At 48.9% G+C, this 19,520-nt stretch overlaps 1 protein-coding gene across 1 annotated transcript in view; it reads left to right on the top strand.

The window, feature by feature from the left end:
- The window catches only part of LOC126541520 (peroxisomal ATPase PEX1-like), a 90,852-nt gene extending 76,231 nt beyond the window's left edge, over positions 1-14,621 (top strand). The window contains exon 22 of the mRNA XM_050188313.3: positions 11,421-14,621. The gene's annotated coding sequence lies outside the window, so the exon portion shown is untranslated. The remainder of the gene's footprint in view (positions 1-11,420) is intronic.
- Positions 14,622-19,520: the final 4,899 nt, after the last annotated feature.

The following is a 19,520-nucleotide window of genomic DNA, read 5'->3' as shown; positions in this document are numbered from 1 at the left end:
AAAGCTGTATTTGCTCATGCCCTGTGGGCTGTCATGAACGTCGTCCAGCGCATTTGATGGCTTTTTGACCGTCTTCATCACTTAAAATCTCAACCCCCGCTATTGGGATAATGATTGATTGATTGATTGATTGGTTGATTGATCTATTGATTAATAGATTGAAGTGACAAATAGAACGAAGAAAACAAGACGCCACCCGAATGTTACCGAATTGGAACGAGTGTCTATTCTCAGAGGATTAGCTTCGAGCTCGCTCGGTTACGCTGCAGCAGGTGAACGATTTACCTGATCTTATTGAGCGTTTCATTTTGATCACTTTCGTAAATATTTCCTCTTATCAACACGTTCGCTGTTAAGTTCACTCGTGAGCCCGAGGGGGTGACAGGGGAGGGCACGAGCCAACAAGGAAGACGCGCGCGTCTTCCGGGTGCGACGCCGCCAGCCCTTGCGGTGCAGGAAGCGCCACCGTATAGACGATGGTCTCGTGTTTGCTGTCTGCCCATTTGCGGCGGGGTCAAACAAACTGAACTGGCTGCCCGGCACACGCGCACACACAGGGAATCGTAAACGCGGCGGCACGTGACAAGGACCTCTTGTTAGGGAAGCGATAAGGAGATAACAGGGTCCGTGGGGTAGGAAGAGGTTTCAGGCAAGGCGTAATAAACGCAGCATTAAGCAACCTCTTCTGCGGTTTGCCTGCCCCCCGGCAATCCTGCGGAACGGCGCGGCAGGCCGCGTTTGTCTGCGGCGGAGGAGTAAGAGGGAACCGTTGTCAGATGGGAAGAGGACTAGAGGGAGCTGTCGCGAGATCCGCGGCGCGTCGTCAGAAGTGTTTTGGTCAACCGAGCGTGCGATCATCCGATTTCTCCGGGTCCCTTATGCGGGCCGACCTGCCCGCCCGACTGCTTGCGTGCGTCCCTTGACGCGCGTTCTGTGCACCGCGCAGGTGGAGGAGTAACGTGTGTATTGCGCCGATCGGTAATGAGCGGTGTACGCCGCCCTCACCTTCCTCGTTGTCGCAACCGCGTCTGTCTCTCATGGCGCTTGCTTTCCCCGAGGATGTGTCGAAAAGAAAAAAGAAAGAAAGCAGGTAAATAGAGAGGGAGAGAGAGAGAGGGGGAAAAGGACGTAAAGGGAGGTGGAAATAAAATGATGACGGCCTCTTCGTTTCGCTTTCTCGCTCTTCCTTTGTGGGATGCGCCAAAGAGGGATGCGGCGGCTCCTAGCCTTGTTCCCGTCCGCGTGATGTTTGTTGTATACGCGCGGTCGCTTTATATGCGCGTGTTCTCAGCCTGCTTAGTGTGTACCAGGCGGCGCCGTAAACGCTTTCACCCATCGCGCCCTTCTTCGTCTACACCTCCCACTCGTGGCTCGAGAAAAGCAGCTAGCGGTGCCCTTCAGGCTTTTGTCGCTCCTCGGAGCACTCGACGACTCGCCGGGGAGGAATAATCAGGAGGCTTTTATTATGACTCTTTCCGCTTTCCCCTGTTTTTGTCGTTTCCCTACTTGCTTCTTCTTCCTCGTCTTTTTCTCCTTGTAGTAGAAGTCATCGTACCGTGTGTTTGCTTAATACGCCATCCCTGGGGTGCCTTTCTCAACGCTCCTCCTCGTATACGCTCGTGTGTGTGTGTGTGTGTGCCTGTGGCCTTACGACATGCCCATGGGGGGGTGGAGGTCTTCTTGTTTCTCTTCGGCGCCCCCTGCTACTCCGCACGATGATTGCTGCTTATCGGCTTGCGCTTCTTCTTCTCGTTCCGTTGTCGGCCCTGGGCGTTTCGCGCAAAATTGAGTTTCGTCTTCCCTCCGGCGCGCCGGCGGCAGCGAGAGTTTGCTTTCGCTTCCCCGACCTCCGCCGATTCGCTCGGTGGCTTGCTTGCTTCTTCGCTACGCTCGCTGCACTTCGGGTCGCCACATCTTGTTCGCCGGCGCGATTTCTTTTCCAGTTGCTTGCTCTTTTCGCTCCTTCGCTCGTTTTTTTTTTTTTCTCCTTTTCTTTCACGGTGCCTTTCGGAACAGTGTATACGCGGAATGACTTTTGTCACTCTTTTCTCGGCGACAACGCCTTTCGGGCGGTCTCTCCTTAGAAGGGCGATCGCACGCTTGACTGCTTGATGAGTGGGAATTACCTACGGATCGGTGGCTTTTAAGGGTGTTTGGCAAGGCATGATCGACAGTTTGGCGTCGTGTTGCTTTTATTTTGCCACCCCCCCGCCCCCCTCTCGTTTCCCCACAGCTCTCCTCATTTTTCTTTTTGTTGGTCACGTGGTTTGTGCCCGACCAATGGCGTTCGTCTTTACTTCGGGTGCAGGTGCCGAGAGAACAAATCGGTGCCCTCCGTTTTCGACGTCCTCCTCCGCCTTGTCTTTCGTGTCAGTCCGTGTATGTCCTCTTTCGTTGCGGTTATTTGTACCCTGAGCGGCGGGCTTTTCTGGAAGCCTTTCAAGCGTTACACATCTTAGCGGTCGGTTCAATTTATGTGCTATTTCCTGACGGGACTAGCTAACTGTTAATTTTTTATTCCCATGTTAAAGAGAAATTTCCTTACGGGATTGTTCACTTTACGCTACAGTGACTACTGGCATTAGAGTAACCATTGCTCACTCAACATTTTTAATGCACATGGTATTCAAGGGAGGCGTAGCTTACGACAAACCAACGTCTTCCTTCGTTGCGGTTCGGGGAGAGGGTGTTGGTGAAAGTTCTCTGCATTCTTTCTTTCTTTCTTTCTTTCTTTCTTTCTTTCTTTCTTTCTTTCTTTCTTTCACATTTAAAGTTCACTGCTGTACTGCTCCGAAATGCGGCTTTCATTCCGCGCTTCTGCACTTGTCCGCTACCTGAAAGTCTAGTCTGTGGACCGCTTCATAAACTAAAATGTGCAAGATGGGCTATATAAACCGTTGTGGGCATACTCCGTGGAGAGGAGATGGAAAGGAAGGATACGGATGGCTAGCCGACGCCACCCTTCACAGGGGATGAGAAGCGTTTGCTAAACACGTACAGTTTACCCAGCTGGTAAGAAAGCCAATAGAACTGCATTCTTTATCGAAACAAGTCGCTGCTATGGCGCGTTAGCCAGATATCTAATCTTTAAATGAAATAGTCCACAGGCTTTTATGTCAGCTGTCTAACTGGCGCGGAACACTAATGTCCATTCTCTTTAACTGTGTGCTATACTGTGTTTATGGTCTCCGCCGTCCTTATCGCCCATTTCCTTTCCGATTTGAAACATCTTTCTTGATCTTTACCGAAGCGCCATACGCGCTCTTGTAATTGCTGTACAGAATCCATTCAAGGAACGTACAGAACTTTTTCTGCTTATTTCTGAACCCCGTACGAGAAGAAATGTATGCGACCGCTTTACGCATCTCAGAAACGCATCCATCCTTCAGGTATTTCACATAAACCAAGTATATTTGCGAAACGCTTTTATTTATTTTTAGTACATTTTATCGCGCCAAGTTTCGTTATGTTGGTAACTGATTCCTCTTTACCAGTAGTTGTTGTTTTTGTCCTGAGTGGCCGTGGTACATACCCACAGTGGGGGATTTTTTTTACCACCAGTAGGGTAGCTGTATCTAAATCAGGGTTAACTTCTTTCTCCTTCACCTCCGTGACATTCAAACTGAAAAAGTGGATGTTTCAAAGCACCACTCCTCCACTGACCGCGAGGCTCCAACCTCAATCGAAGAACTCACACCAGCTGAGCGAACGTGAGTTCTCTTGAAAAGTTTACCGGTAACGGCGCCGCCTTGCTTTAACTACAGCACGCGTCCATAAGGCAGTTCTTGATCGAATGGGACATCTCGCGTGGAAGCCCGCTGTTCGCGCGGTGTTTGACTTTGGCGAGAAAGCGATCGAATGCACGATGGAAGTTTGCGGGCTAACGAACCTGGCGAACAAGTCTACGGAATACAGAAGAAACAAAAAAGAAAGAGTATAATAAAGAAAAGACAAAAACTAGGGCGAGCTCCTATGTGGCTTTGCGGCAGTTTCGCATTGAAGCGGACACAAAACCCGCCGCTAGGACGAGTTGTTACTTCCGGTCTTGCGAATCACAGTCGCCCCGGGGCATGGACGCTGCGTAGCTCAGACTTGCTCGGCGAAAAAACAATAAAAAAGGCCCGCAAGAGCGCAAATTGACGGAAGGCGACGAACGACTGTGGGGGGCATCTCGCGTGCGCGCACTGTTCGGGCAGAACGGCAAAAATAGGGCAGCAGCAGCAGCAGCACTGGTAGAAGTGTGCGCGCTGAGTGCAAACAAAGTTTGCATAGTCGAGATTGGAACCGAATTAAAGAAGTGAAGGGAAATGCGCAGTGAGCTGGAGAGACCCCGACTGCTTTTGGGTCTGGCTGGTCGTGTTTCACGCGTCAGTAGGCATGTTCGTTCCTCCCCGCGGGCGAGCAGTCCGTCGTGGCGCCTTTATTGGGAGCGGTGCGCGTGAACAACTTTTGTGGGTCCGGGCTTCTGAAAAAAGGAGAAAAGAAAAAAGAAAGAAAAAACTCGGTCTCATCTCTTTCGCTGCCTTTTTCACTTCCTCTTCTCCCTCTCTCTCTCTCTTTTCTGTTATCGTTAGCAGTTGACTTCCTCTTCTCTCTCTCTCTATTTTCTGTTACCGTTAGCAGTTGTTTCTTGCGCCTTTTCGGTTCTCGTGCCGTTTCCCTGGGTCGTTCAGTGTTGTCGTCGTGAGTTACTTAGGCCTAGAAGAAGGAGTGGGGCGGGCGGGGGGAGGGGGTGGTTACGTGTTAATGGCAGGTGAGATGGTTAAAATGGCGTGAAATGTTGAAGGAATGAGAATGATGCAATGCGTACCGTTAGGAAGCAGTTGCACACTTTGAAATCCCCGGACAAATAAGTGGTGAATCAGAGAGAAATGAAGGAAGGAAACTTGCGTCTTACGGGGGTGTAACTGCTAATACGCTATATTTCTCAGCAGTTGATTGAAGCCGAAGCTCTCGCATTCGACAGCTTTTGAAAGTTCTTTAGTCTACGTTCCATTAGCGAACTAACGTTGTGGTAAGTTTTCTTTACAAATCGCTAAGCTTTCCAGATACTCAGTCCAATGTTGTTTCCATATTGAAAAATATCGCGCTTGTGCTCGTCTCAAGCGCGCAATATTATGTGTCATTCGAATTTCATGCATAATTTCGATATTTGCCTTGTTCAGGATCCTTCAAGCAGTTGTGTCGTGCGGTTTAAAAGAAGTCAAGACTATTGGCAACGCCAGCACCCGTCACTTGTCCTGGCAACACTGTCCAAATAAACACAATATGGCTGCGACATCGAGGGCCACGGAGGCTCCTTCGCTTGGTGCTGTGCTCAAGTTTCTCGTCTTTGGCGTCGAATCGAGGTGTTTCGTCGAATCCGAAAGGGTCCTTATCGCCGATAACATTATTTCGATCTCCCTCAAGAATTTCAGTGACGAAAACGCGGAAACAGTTGCGCCGTGCGTGTAAACGTGCGGCCTGCCCAGCGAACCTCATCAGACGTCTTCAAAGACAAAACGCCCTTCAAGCGATCACGAGGTTAAAGAAGGGAAGTGTTCGTGCGTAGCGGGGCTCTCCGAAAGGTACAAGCAGTTGTTCGCGGCGTTGCTCCAGTGCTCCACGTACAGTGCTCGGCTGTTTTAGACCATCGTGTAAGCAACTCCGCGCTGCTACTCGTGTTGCAGTATATCAAAAAGCGCACTCCATTTGGCACTAACGTCTGTCTAAAAACGAAAATACGAATATTGTGCACTGATCGAGCGAGGCTAAAAAACTGTAAAGTTAGTGTGTATTGGGATAAGAACAAATTAGAGTTCCGTTTGTGAATCTGGGTGCACCTTTCTCTTTAGATAGCAGATCCGGTGATAAGGTCGTTCGCGTCCGATGACTGGTGCTTCCTCGTGTTCGTGGCACGCCATGTTCGAGGTAGGGTCCAGGCATGGGAACGCAGCGTACACCCGCAAAGCCCGGCAAAACGTCAGAAATAAATAACGACCAATCGGATCAAGTTTAGTTTCTTCCGACAGGATTCCTAAATTTAGCGAGGGTTTTCTTTTAAGCTGAGTCGCTTATATCAGTGTAAAGGCGCGACTTGGAAACGAATCGAACCAGTCGTAATGGAATTTAGCTGTGCCGGAAAGCAAACTATAACGGCGCTGTGCCCAAGTCGAATGTTCCAAAGTTGGAACGACCGGCGTTTGCGGTTGCTTATAAATTTCTTGCGAGCTAATACGAGGGCGAATCGGAATGTCCTCGGCCCTATTTTTTATTTATCAAAATAAGGTACATACAGGTAATTACAAATATAACGTGCTATTCCACGTACCTTGCGCTATTTTCCCACGTAGTCCCCACGCCGGTTCAGACATTTGTCTCATAGCAGCAATAAAATTGGCGTGCCCCTGTGGTAGAATTCGTCCGGCTGACTGCGGAATGATCGGAGCTTGGCGACGGTTCTGATTGCCACATGTGGGCTTTTGCGAACTCACAACGCCACCACGTCTCACATCTCGAAGCGAGACACGTGCACCTTTCCCCATATGTGGGCTGCATTTCCCTGTGGATTTCGATGGGCGTTCGTCCCTTCCGCCATAGAGAACGAATCACACTCCGTTGCTCGTAAGCCGTGGACGTGTGAAGCACAACTGCCGTCATCAACAACTAACAGCGCTGTGTCGGTAAGCTACCAGCACTGCACGTAATGGCGGGCCGGTCCAAGAAAAGTCCACCGCTGGGAATGGACGTGTTGTCTTCGCGCTTACAGTCGTAATTTAGGCCCCCCTCCCCCCCTCCCCCCTACACACACAAAAAAAAAAAGGAAAAGAAAAAAGGGGCAACTACTTTCTGATTCGCCCTCGTAAACTTACAAGTCATCGCGTCGAATGAGAAAACGAAATTTTTCGGCTGACAACGCTTAACTAAAGAATGCTATCAAAACGATATGTCGCCTCTCCGTATATAACCTGCGCCGTGATCAACTTCAGGTTTTCCAAGCTAGTTACGTTCCTTCTGCCGTGCCTCTGAACAAAAGTAGATTAGCGTGCGTAACCCTGCTGCTTAAAAGCATTAGTAACACTAATGCTGTGGCAGAAAACTAAACTAGCAAAACCAAATAAAGCTTAAGCGTACATCACTATAATTTATTAAAGCACCTGCCTAAGCGAAAGTGAACTCCGCGATTTGAAACGCCGGCATGATATTCAATATATATAAAAATCAAGCAATCGTCTACTCGCCGTGAAGAAAGAAGCCGCCCCGAGTGAAATGTTTCGAACAAACGAGCATAGTGTCAGTCACCTTTGCCCAATGCGCGAGTTTCTTGTGCATGTCGCTTGCTGACGCGCGTCGTCTGTTTCTTTGGGGAAACAATGAGATGCTACATTGCAGTCTTTGAACCTCGATGACGCGCATAATGGCACACAACAAAAGTCTTTCAGCATCAGTATTGTTTCTTTTTTGTTCTTTGCTTAGGGAGGGGGGGGGGAGGGACTTGTGCTCCGCGGCATCACATCGATTTGAGAAATACGGGGCATTTAGGGCATGCTGTGATAAGAGAACATCTCTCGCCTCAACCCTGAAGCTGGAGGATCGGCTGTTTCTCGGCGCGGCCGCTAGGTGGCGAGTGATTATGTGGAGTCGCGTATATATATATATATATATATATATATATATATATATATATATATATATATATATATATATAGAGAGAGAGAGAGAGAGAGAGAGAGAGAGAGAGAGAGAGAGAGAGCGTTGTTGAAATCCAGTACTCTATCCTTTTGCAAGAAGGTGACGCTACGTTGTCGTCTTGACCGGAATTGTAAACAATATATATTTAGATTGAAGCCGTTGTGCGGTGGATTTCAACTTTTCGCGCCGCACTGTATATTTCGAGCACGTCGCTGTGAAGGTGCATACATATACTTCTCCGAATGTTCTACAGTGTTCTCTGTAACAACGTTATTACGTAACTATGCTCCGTGCGATTCATGTATGCGATCCGTACAGTTCTTAAATATTGCGGTTCAACATTGCTGTTTCGTTGTCTGACTGCAGACGCATTTTAAGACTTGCCTGTGTTACTAGAAATTATTAGTAAACACGGAGGACAACGTTGACGTTATATTACCCCTGCGGGGCTTCGAAGCGAACGGCGACATTTTTTTGCAGCTCGTAATGGTAGCGCCAACCGTCCGCTTAGTGGTACAGAGGCCTTCGCGAATTTCCCTAGCATATATATAACAACAGTTAGCTGCCCACTTCATACCCTGGACCCTAATTTACAGCTCCGTATTCCGCCCGAGCTTCCAAGATGTGAATGCACCCTTCAAGTCCGTCTATGGCTTGGAGTAGCATTTTCAAATGCGCACTCATTTCTTATCGGAATGGCCAACAGCCCACTTTGTGACTTCTGCGGGTGCAATGAAACAATCGCGCGCCTTCTTTGTCAGTGCTCTCGTTTCAACTCGCAAAGAGCAGTCCTCTCAGCCACCCTAGACAAACTGGACAAGCGCCCAATGACAGAAAACAAGATCCTTGGAAACTGGCCTACGCGAACATCAGTGCGATCGGCTATGAAGGAGCTGCTGCGGTACTTAAAAGACACTTCTGACAAATTGTCACTACACTGTGTGACGTAGGATTGTACGGTGACACTGCGTAACACTAGGAACGCCTTTGCGGGCTGCGTGACAGTGCCTACAGAAACAGTTTGTGTGTACGTGCGTGTGTGTGTGTGTAGGTTTTTTTTAAATATTTTTTATCCTCTCTCACCTATCGTATCCCCTTGCCCCTGCCCAGTACGTGGTAGCCAACCGGAGATAATCTCTGGTTAACCTCCGTCTTTCCTTTGCCTTTTTCTTTCTCTCTCTCTGCTCCCTACAGCTCTTAGCACTCAAATGATTCGCGTTGCATGCATATATTCAACAACGAATGAGACCGCAAAGTTTTAAAGGAGATGCTTGTCTGTTGTTGTTATCATCAGAGCACCCTGTAGTGGCCGTTGGCGTGCGCCAAGTGAGGGGTTTTCTTGGGCCAACCAGGTTTCTTATTTTGCTCCTTACGGAGCGCTTCCAGTGTTTGCTTTCTCCGACCGGGGCATCGTTTGACGTCGCCGAATCGAGGGCGACGATCGCGATTGCGTCTGCGAGAGCAGCTCGCGACGCGCTGTCGGCCGGCCAGCGTGCGGTTTCTGCTTGCACGACGTTCGGGCGTCACCCGGATAATGGAACACCTCGGGCGCCACAAGCGGCGGCGGCGTTGCGCCGGTGCGCGTCTCCACGCCCTCGGCACACCACGCGGACGTTGCGGGCACAGCGCGCACATGTGCCGTATAACGGCTCGCCACTCCCGGCCGCGGGGTGGTGTCGGACGAGATATACGCCATATACCGCGTCGGGGGCGACGGTGTACGCGGCGCTGAATGTACTTTTCCAAAAAGAGTGCGGTAACACCTTGGTATCATCGCGCTTCGCGAGGGACGCTTGCCTCCGCGTTACCGCCTGTCGCCGCTGCATTGGGTCCCGACAATGGACAGGACCGACGACGCGCGCGGTTTCGAGATAACGCGCGGTGGGGGACGGTGGGAGGCCTGCCGCCGTTATTCGGGCGGGCGCGCGTTTCAATTCTCGGTCTCTTCTATCGCGGTGGGCGCGAGCGCGTGTAGGGTGTGGTGTAGTGTGCGACGGAGGGGAGGGTCTGTGTGTGTTCTCACTTTTAATCGTTCTTCCGTATTACTACACCGTTTATTCCATTTGCTGTCCCCCCCCCCCCCCCCCCCCGTTTTTTTTTTTCTTTCTGAGCCTGAGCTGTCAGTCAGGCATGCTCCCTCCCGTGCGCGCGCGGGCAAGCCATTGCCGCGGCTCTCTCTTTTTTTTTTCTTTTTCCCAACACTTGGCGCCTCCCAGCCGATGGCGAGCTTTATCGGTGACGTCATGTGGCGCTCGAGGACTTTGAGGCGCCGCGTGCCGTGTGGCGGTGGCCGCTTTACGGGGTCCTCTTCCGGACGCGTTCTCCCGGCTGAATGCGATGGTTCTTTCACGCTGTCTATTGCCAAGTTCTGTGGCATGCTTCCCTCTTTTTTTCTTTGTTGAACAAGCCGAGAGGATAAAAGCTTTGTTGGGCGGCGGGGCTACGGAGAGAAGAATATATAGACGACATTTTGGCTTTTGGGGAGGGTTGTGAGTATTCGCCTAGAAATATATATATATATATATATATATATATATATATATATATATATATATATATATATATATATAGTGTGTGTGTGTGTGTGTGTGTCGCCTTTATGCTAGAAAAACGGCGGAGGCTGTGGTATTTGGGTGGCGAAGGCCTCTAAGCCGTGCGGGCGCGCGGATTAAGCCTGGTCTATGGTTATTTTTCTGCTCTAACGCCTCCGTGCCTCCCAAACAATAGAGAGGACGCAGAAAAAAAGGCAGAGGATGGAATGGCCTCAAAAATTATGCGGACAAATACGTAGAATGGGCCGAAAAAAATGCGGCCGCGGCGGCACGCAAAGTCGATCGCTGGGTTTCTCGCCGTGGTGCATGTGTCGCGCTTTCTACGGTCGTCGAAATGAGAAAAAAAGGAACGAGGAATGCAAGTAAGGGGAAGGGGAAAGGCTTTTTATTAATTATATTAATACACAGAGTTCTCAGCGGATAGAGGGAAAGCCGCGTCGTTGCATCTTGAATGCTGCTGACGCACTTATAATGTCGAAAGACTGCATCTGTCAGAGACGAGGGTGACGTTAGCTGTGCGCGCGCACAGCACTTTGTGTATGTTGATGCGTTTTCTTTCGTTCTGCTTTTGAGTGTCGCAGTCCTGTGACGGTGAGTCAGCTAGCCCGGACAGCCTATCTTTTGCTGATGTTTGCCATGGTTCTTTGCCCAGCGTAGTTTAACGAAGGGCATAATGATCACTGTGAAAGCATTAAAAGTTGACAAACATACTATTTATTTCTGGTAATGATAGTCCTTTTAAATATAAAGTGGAGAAATGGGCAATTTCAGATTTCTCCAACCTTGTTTGAGAATTGTGTGAACTTTCATGCAGCAGTAGATGTTCTGATATTGATTGGGGCTGCACAACGGAAAACATAACGTTCTAGAAATTCTACTGATGAAATCCGTTAATTTCTTTCGTACGGAAGGATGTCGGTTCTGGAAACCGGCGCCACCGTTGTGCACCTTACGCTGACGTTTTCCAAATTGACCAAAACCTTTATATATATATATATATATATATATATATATATATATATATATATATATATATATATATATATATATATATATATATATATATAATCACTTTGTTGGCATTCTCTTGGTATCTCTGTTCACTACATATACTTTGCAGTAGCCGCCACCTGGCGACAGACTGGATTACTCAAATAAGTGTTTCATTGTCACATGCATTGCAACGTCTCTTCGCAGGTTGTTTCATCCCAGAATTACGGCGAAACAAAGTAAGCGTGGCAAAAGGGAGGAAATATTTCCTGCTTGGCAAGGAAGAGGATGCACCTACCTGGATGTGCCTTTTGACGTTGCTGCCTGTGATACCATTGCACAGCACTCGGTGGAAATGTGGACCCGTTTTTATTGTTATAAATATGCTTTTGCGCCTTATTCGGTGAACCGCTTTCCAAAGAGAGCAAGCGTCTGTGCGCAATTGTGTTTCTAAAGGTAGGATTGTTGGCGGGTTTTGTGGGGCCGTAAGCGACACCCACGTGTTGTTGTGCGGCCAAATAACGCCTTGGAAACAGACTGGGTCGTGGAAGACGAATAAGCGAGAAGAGGGAAGAACTCGCAGCCATAGGTGGAGTGTTAGCGTTTGGATGGTGTAATCTGACGAAGGAAACGCCGAAGTCTCGAAATGATAACAATGAACCTTATGCTTTCAACAAAACTATTTGCTGATGAAATCGCTGTGTAAGAGTTTGGATAGCAACGGTGATACCGCATGCGTTCTGCTTTCTCCCATTTGTGTACTTGAGCGGCGAACACGTTTGCGTAGAAGCCCACCGATCCGTTATACATCTGGTGGCGCCAACAAGACAAGCTTCCAACAGGTTTTGAGCTGCCAGATCAGCTTCGACTGTTTTTATGGTTTTAACGCAGGTGTGTTCACTATGTTAATATTTCTCAGCCAAGAATTCCATGACAACTCCAACAGTCGCAATGAAAGAAAAGTGTATTTCTCATATAATCGCCTTTTCTTTTTATCATCGTAGTATCGCGACTACAATTGTAGTCGCGGAGTCGCGGCAATTGTAGTCGCGGATGAGGAGGCACTTAAGTGCCTCCTCATCCTGAGGGATTGTTAACCTCTTCATAAGTACTGCCCGAAAAGTGCCTCTGCGATTAGCATTCTTGAGCTGCTTCACTCAGTTCTTGGTCTGCGACCGCCTGGGTATATAACCGCTTTCCCCGCCCGGCCTCTCTATAAAAAAGAAAACCTTTAAAAATTGATCCCGTGCTGGACGGAACGAATCCATGTCACACGGGTTCGTTAAGCCCGACTCTTTAGCGAGCTGCACCACGGATACACTGGGTATACGTGCTGCTCATCAGTGAACTCTTCACGCCAACTTGGCTCACTGGATGTGCGCCACTGGGCATGCGGCCAGCGAGGGAACGATTCTCAGCGTGCGCACGCACCGGCGCGCAACATATCTCTGAGGCCACGCTCGGGATTCGTGGCGGGCAGCGTGTCTACATCGCGCAGCGTATCTTAGACCCTTTTCGCGGAGCAGTTTGCTGTAGAGGAACGAGATGGCGCTTTCGGCTGCGCGCCGCACGTTGCCTCTGCGAAAGCGCATGAAGACAAAACCGTTACCACTTCTGCCCTGCTACTGTGCGATCAGCTGTCGGAAATCCACTGGTGGTTCGCTGATGTGTTGTGCCCCATTCATGCTGCAAAATGTGGAGCGGCAGAGTGAAGACGCCTGCAACAGTTGGCTGCATAAATAATGGCTGACTTTTTAAGGAATGGAATGAATCTATGTGACCAAGTCCACGCACCGTTGCTACATAAGGGCTGAGTGTGTTCAATCCTTATATTGAGTTCTGCCGAAATTTTTGTTTGGTATATTCTTTTTTTCTCGCCTACCTGCGTATGTATGTTTAGAGTGCCGTGAACATGTCAGTATCCTGGCTTGTGGCGCCAGCGTTAAGGTGTCACGTGCGCGAACACATTTTAACTTGCTTTTATTTTGTCAAAAATAACGAATAAAGACACTGGCAAGGGATTTCTACTCGTGACCGATAACAACGAGTCTGGTGTTTTCCTACTTGTCACGACATGCGCCTGTTATGTTGTTCGCCAGTGCCGCCGCTCGCGAGTCAGTGAACTGAACAAGCCCCTTTTATCTCACGACACTCCTTGTTTTCTATTTAGTTGTGCTGTCTTCTGCGATTTGCATCTTCCACGTTTCCCGAAGTTTAGAATGCTTTGGGATAACGCTACTGTGCTACCGGTGTCAGATGAAGTACCTAAGTACGCAGTGCACATTTTGCGAGTGGGACAGGCAAAGTACAGCGGTGGCCACTTAAGCATTATACTACATGGTTACCGGGTGCCTTGAAGTGTCTGCAATACGCGGCTTATTGATACCGCGTTTGATTAGTGTAGCTTATACTTCGGTAATGCACAATGAACCTGCACAATACGGCGAAGATGCGGTGATATGGGCTCAGATTCATGGGCAGCTGCGGGTCGTAACTGATCCTGCACACGCTTGCGACCTTTAATGAAACCTGCCCAGCTACTACTTTGGTTCAGTGCTATAGTATGCGTCGTGTGTCTTGGTATAAATGTGGCCGAATGCGCGTTTTGCGTCCCGATATATGACCATTCGCGCATTTTTGGTTGTCTGTTTGTTGAAAACCTATCCGTGAGTGGGTGCGAACATTCATGATCTGGAACCTCTCTGCTGACCCGCCGCGGTAGCTTAGTGGCCACGGCGGTACGCTGCTGATCACCGAGTCGCGGGTTCGATGCGAAAAGCGCTCGTGTATTGGGTTTATGCGGGGAACCCCAGGTGGTCAAGATTTATCCGGAATAGTCCCCCACTATACGGCCTGTCTCACAAATCAGATCGCAATTTTCCACGTTAGGAGCCCAGGATTTCATTTTAATATTTCTGCTGCTTATTTGTAAACCTTCGTCGTTGCCACTTCGGCCCTTCGAGTTAGAATGCTGTCCTTCGTACGCGGCAGCCGTTTAGTTTCCTACGATGTGCGAGCACTCTTCGCACCATGCGCCCCCACCCCCCCTTCGTCCATTCGGCATGCAAGTATCCCCAAGCGGACTCGTTCGTCCGGAACGTTGATGGCAAGTTCGGCGCTTACGTCTCTTGGCAGCGTCCCAAATGAATCAACATCATGGCGCAGCCGCAGAAGTTCGAGAAACAGCAGCGGTTAATAAACAGGAAAGGGGGTGAACGTATATGACTGTCGGGGATACCGTCTCAAAGATTGCAGGATTGTCTCATAGCTTGTGGAGTTGAGAGTGTTTCCGATTCTAAATGCGAGTGTGTCTAGATGCTCCGTAATTGCACGTGTATTGCAGGGTACACTGCTGTTCGCCATCTGGAACTCGCAATATGTAAATTGAATAAAGGGAATAAAAAGCCACGGAGTAATTTTTCTTTTTATCTTTGTTTTTGGTGACCGAGGCACAATAGCGCAAATTACAGGGAGCACAATCAAACATCCCCCTGTGATCGCAGTGTCTCGTGTGCGCCCGCCGCGGTGGTTTAGTGAAGATGGCGGTGCGCTGCTAAGTACGAGGTCACGGGTTCGAATCCCGGTCGCAGTGGTAGCATTTTGAAGGGGGCAGAATGCAAAAAAAAGAAAAGAAAGCGCTAGTGTACTTCGATTTAAGTGCGCGCGCTAAAAAACCCCAGGTGGTTAAAATTAATCTGGATTTTCGACAATGGTGTGCCTCATAAACGAGAACTTGTTTGTGGCTCGTAAAACCCCAGAGCAATCAAAAAATAATTCGTGCTACAACATTAACGTCTGGGCCAAGTAGCTCAACAACAAACTATTCCAGCGCTTTTCTTTATTTTCTGATGCGAACGCAAAGCTGCTTAATATCTGACGCACCATACCCTGAGTAGATTTTGCGTCATTAAGCACTATCCAACTATTTAAAAAATCATCAGCCGTACTACTTTGTGAAGAAAGACGAGCAGCCAAGCTGTGGTGTCTTTTACCTCAATCGACGGATTTATGTACATATGGGTATTATTATTATTATTATTGAAGGACACAGACTACGAATGCATCTGTTGACTGTGGAGTGATGTATTCTTATTGTTTTATGAAATAGTGACGTGTGCAAGTACCGCGGCGTGGCCGACGGGAATCCCGCAATATTTACACAACTTCACTGTGAACTATACGTAATTGTGAAAAATAGATGAAGCTCGGCGTAATTTTAGAGTCGTCTTAGCGGCTAATTATCATATAATTTGTTTCGGGATAGTTTTGATAAAGCAAGAGTTACAATCGTTTTTTGTAACCATACTCCGTAGACAGCCATGCATTGACAGCAGACGGGAATTCTCTAATGTTTAGAAATTAAAATATATATATATAAATAAAAGGTAGCTGCCTACTTGAACTTGAAACGTTCTGTATTGCAGGAACGCAGCAATAAAGCTGTGCATGTTGCCTTTGATGCCTTTTTCCCCACACCCAGTGTAGGGTAGCAAACCGGATGCTCTTCTTGTTGACCTCCATGCCTTTCCTGTCCTTGCTTTCTCTCTTTCTTAGAACTTCACTGTGAACTAATTATGACAAGTAAAAAAAAAAGACCGGGTACCGATAAAGTCATCTTAGCGGCCAATTTCAGTGTAATTTTTTCAAAGATTCATTAGATTGAGAGCTACGGAGCATTCGCGAGGAACTGGAGAAAATTTTTTTCGTGTCGACGCGACGCGTAGACGGACGGACATCGACCACCGCCGGAGGGTGGCTACATACAGCTTCGCTGTAATAGCTGATTGATACCTCTGTCACACCTTAAACCTTGATCATTGATTGCTGTCGTAGAACTTGTTGAGGCCCGTTTTCGTTTACCAGCGGGAAATCGACAGTGGACAAAATGCACCTACGGCTGTATAAGTGTGTTGCTAAAAAATTCTGACTTGGATCTGTAATGATGTCATGAAAATGGAACTGTGACTTGAACGATAACGAAGGTGCCACTGTATCAAAGGCGGCCCAGTTCGGAATCGAGTGCGCCGCGTAGCGCGCATGTGCTCCCACGTTGTAGCACGTCGGTCGCCAGTCGAGCTAGAAGCCGGTCACGTGTGCCTCCGGCCGAAGTGCGGGCGTGAAATCGCTGCATGTGATATACTGAAAAGCAGTTTCCTCCTCCCGATATGCTGGGTGGTCTGATTCACACAGCCGTCAAACGCTCCGTCGTGGCACCGGAGCCCGTCACGTGACAGCGTTTTCTGGCCAGTTTCTTCTAAAAAATGTCGCGCCAGTGACACTGGCCGATGTTGTCGCCGGCGTCCCATTCTTGAGGGGAAAAAAAAACGGCGAGGAAACGCCGTCACATGACGGGCGCTAGTGCCAGGACGGGACGTTTTACTGTGCGTGAAGTGCAAGAACTGGTTGCCCATGACAGCATCCACAGCCAGACGGGACTCCCAAGGCGAGGAACCATCTCCGTTCAGCATACATACGAGCATGGTAAGGTGAACGACTGTATAGTGTTCAGTGACTCAATGACCATTTAGAATTGGGCATACCTGACAGCGGTATTGAATTCTAGCTGGCCGTGCATAGCCGGCATTACGGCCGTGTCCACCCGCGCTCCGCTTCCACCACAACCTCTTGCGACGAGCGGACTGCGCTCTTAAAGTGAAGTCGCCGAAGTTACATGGAGCTTGTCATCTTGCCTGTTTTCCACCGGCACAGTCGCTTTTCCTTCAAGGTGCCAGCTGCCGGCTCGGCCTCCAGACTGGCACGTCACTTGCCGGTTCTCTCGTTCTCCTTCAATCGGCAGATATAACTTGTGTCACAATCATAGCTAAGAACTTAATTGTTCCGAGTGAATTTATTCCTAATAACTTAAGCTGTTCAGTTGTCGAACTGTAATGATAACCGAAGTTACCGAACCGAGTCGCCCATGGCGTCAGTTTGATTTCTTCTGAGCTTTCTCGTGCGAGTCAAAGCGCAACTTCTGCTTCTTTTCGATGCGTCCTCTCGGCGGCCACCCACTGGTGGTACGCCCAGTTTGGGCCACATGAGCGAAATGTACGCACATTGTCCGGTCTCATGTCGCTACACGACCTCGGGCTGTAAAAAAAAAAGAGAGGGACACTCGGATGGCTTTTGGCTTTATCCGCTTGTCTATCTATATGTGCACTTTTCTTTTAGAAAGCGTTTCAATAAATTCCAGTCATGCAGAGTTAGGGCTCGGCGTACGGCCACTTTTTAACTTTGTTTCTATCTTTTGTCTTTTGCGTGCAGTTTACTGTTTATGAAAGAAGGAGAAAACGCCTATTTAGGGTACGTTAGTCCCAGTTCGCCAGGCTTTGCGCAAAGGTGATCTGCTTAATGTCCCCATGGACTTCAAATCTGCCCACAGAAGGAGCCTGCGTTTTCAAGCTTCTGGCGTGCCTTCTATACACACCGCTGAATGTGAGTTAGGTGCAGTTTCCGTTGCAATAGTTTACAACGTCGAAGCACGTCGAAGTAGAGCTACAGCGATACTCTTGTCACAAGCTAACTGTCCTGACTGAGCTAGAAGGCGAAGCAACAACGCTCAACAACATTCGGTGAACAGTGGTCACGTGCGTCTGCTCACGTCCCTTTTCATGCCATTTACTGGGGAAAGTGAAGGACTTGACAGGTGTCTGCAGGCACCGGGTTCACACGCAACTGTGGCGCAACAGTACTGGACCCTTTGGTTACCCGACCGTCATGCGACCGTTCCCAGCCATCGCGAAGCAACGTTTAATAACGTATGATCCCGAGCGCCTGGTCCAGTTGTGCCGACACACGCTACACTCTTAAAACGGTTGCACCCTTTGGGGTGTATATTTGTCCCGCAACAATAATCATCTGCCTTGCTTGCGTTTCCTTTCTTCAAAACTCGGCGCTCGCTACTTTCCTGTCGAGAATGCTGCGTCACGCTGATAACGCGCATGCCGTTCGTGACTGGGAAGTACCGGGCACGCAGCGTTGAAGAAAGGAAACGCGGGCAAGACACAATTATCGTTGTGCGACAAGATAAGACTTTGCCTAACACTCTTAGAAAAATTTACACCCTTTGGGGCGTATCTTGTCCCACAACAATAATCGTCATCTATCTTGCCCGCGTTTCCTTTAACGCTGCGAGCACGGTACTTCCCAGTCATGAACGCGTTATGCGCGTTATCAGTGTGACGCAGCATTCTCGACAGGAAAGTAGCGAGCGCCGAGATTTGAAGAAAGGAAACGCAAGCAAGGCAGATGACGATTATCGTTGTGGGACAAATATACACCCCAAAGGGTGCAACCTTTTTAAGAGTGAGGAGTGCATACACTCTTAGGCAAAGTTACACCCTTTGGGGTGTATCTCTGCCACACAACGATAATCGTCATCTGCCTTGCTTGCGTTTCCTTTCTTGAAAACGCCGCGCCCGCTACTTTCCTGTCGGGAATGCAATGTCATGCTGATAACGGGCATGCCGTTCGTTACTGGAAAGTACCGGGCTCGCCGCGTTAGAGAAAGGAAATGCGGATAAGACTAGATGACGATTATCGTTGCGTGGCAAAAGGGTGTAATTTTGCTTAAGAGTGTAGTTAGGTGATGACGCGGCTATGCGCTAGGGGAAGAAGTGGCGCTGGAGTGGCGCGCGCCTGTGCTGCTTGAGCAATGACGTCACGCGCGCCCGCGTCCGACACTAGTGCTCGGCGCTCCCGTGAGGGCTCAAGCTTTCTGCTACCTATGTTTTGGGGCGTTTTTGTTTTTTCGACTTGAGCTTTGTATCCAGCATGCAGAGTGGCCATTGCCTTCGAGGTGTTCGCGTTACTACAGGATGAAGCGAAAATGGACAGAGTGCACGGCGAGCGGCTCTTGGCCCGTGTGTTCCTAGCAAGTTTCCGGCCGTTTTCTTTGAGGTTTTTACCATAGCCATCAAGAGCTGCTCTTAGTTTTCTCTCTGTTGAGCCCATCTTTGCGTGCTTAGGCAGCGTCGACAGTAAACTTGAAGCACTCCGCAGTGGTGACAAATGCGCCCGTGTCTTCAAAGGCGCGTTTTGCAAACACTGGCGGCCGTGACTCACCACTATACTTGTGGAACGGGAGGCCAGGCGCGAAGAGAGACTTTTTTTCTCCTTAGCCTGTTTCTTTTTTCTTCTCCCTTAGAAATTGCTTCTATTCACAGCGACTCTATCACAGCCGCGGGTGGAAGGTTTTTTGTGCGCAAGAGATTACCTGCGCACGGTCCTTCTTTTTTCGAGGGCATTTCTCCCTTTGCCTTGGAGCTAAGTGAATAAGCTATGAAAGGGCGAATTACGTGGACAATG

Source organism: Dermacentor andersoni, chromosome 2, assembly GCF_023375885.2.
Source record: "Dermacentor andersoni chromosome 2, qqDerAnde1_hic_scaffold, whole genome shotgun sequence".
NCBI lineage: Eukaryota > Metazoa > Arthropoda > Arachnida > Ixodida > Ixodidae > Dermacentor > Dermacentor andersoni.
This window is presented reverse-complemented; position numbering and strand designations above follow the sequence as displayed.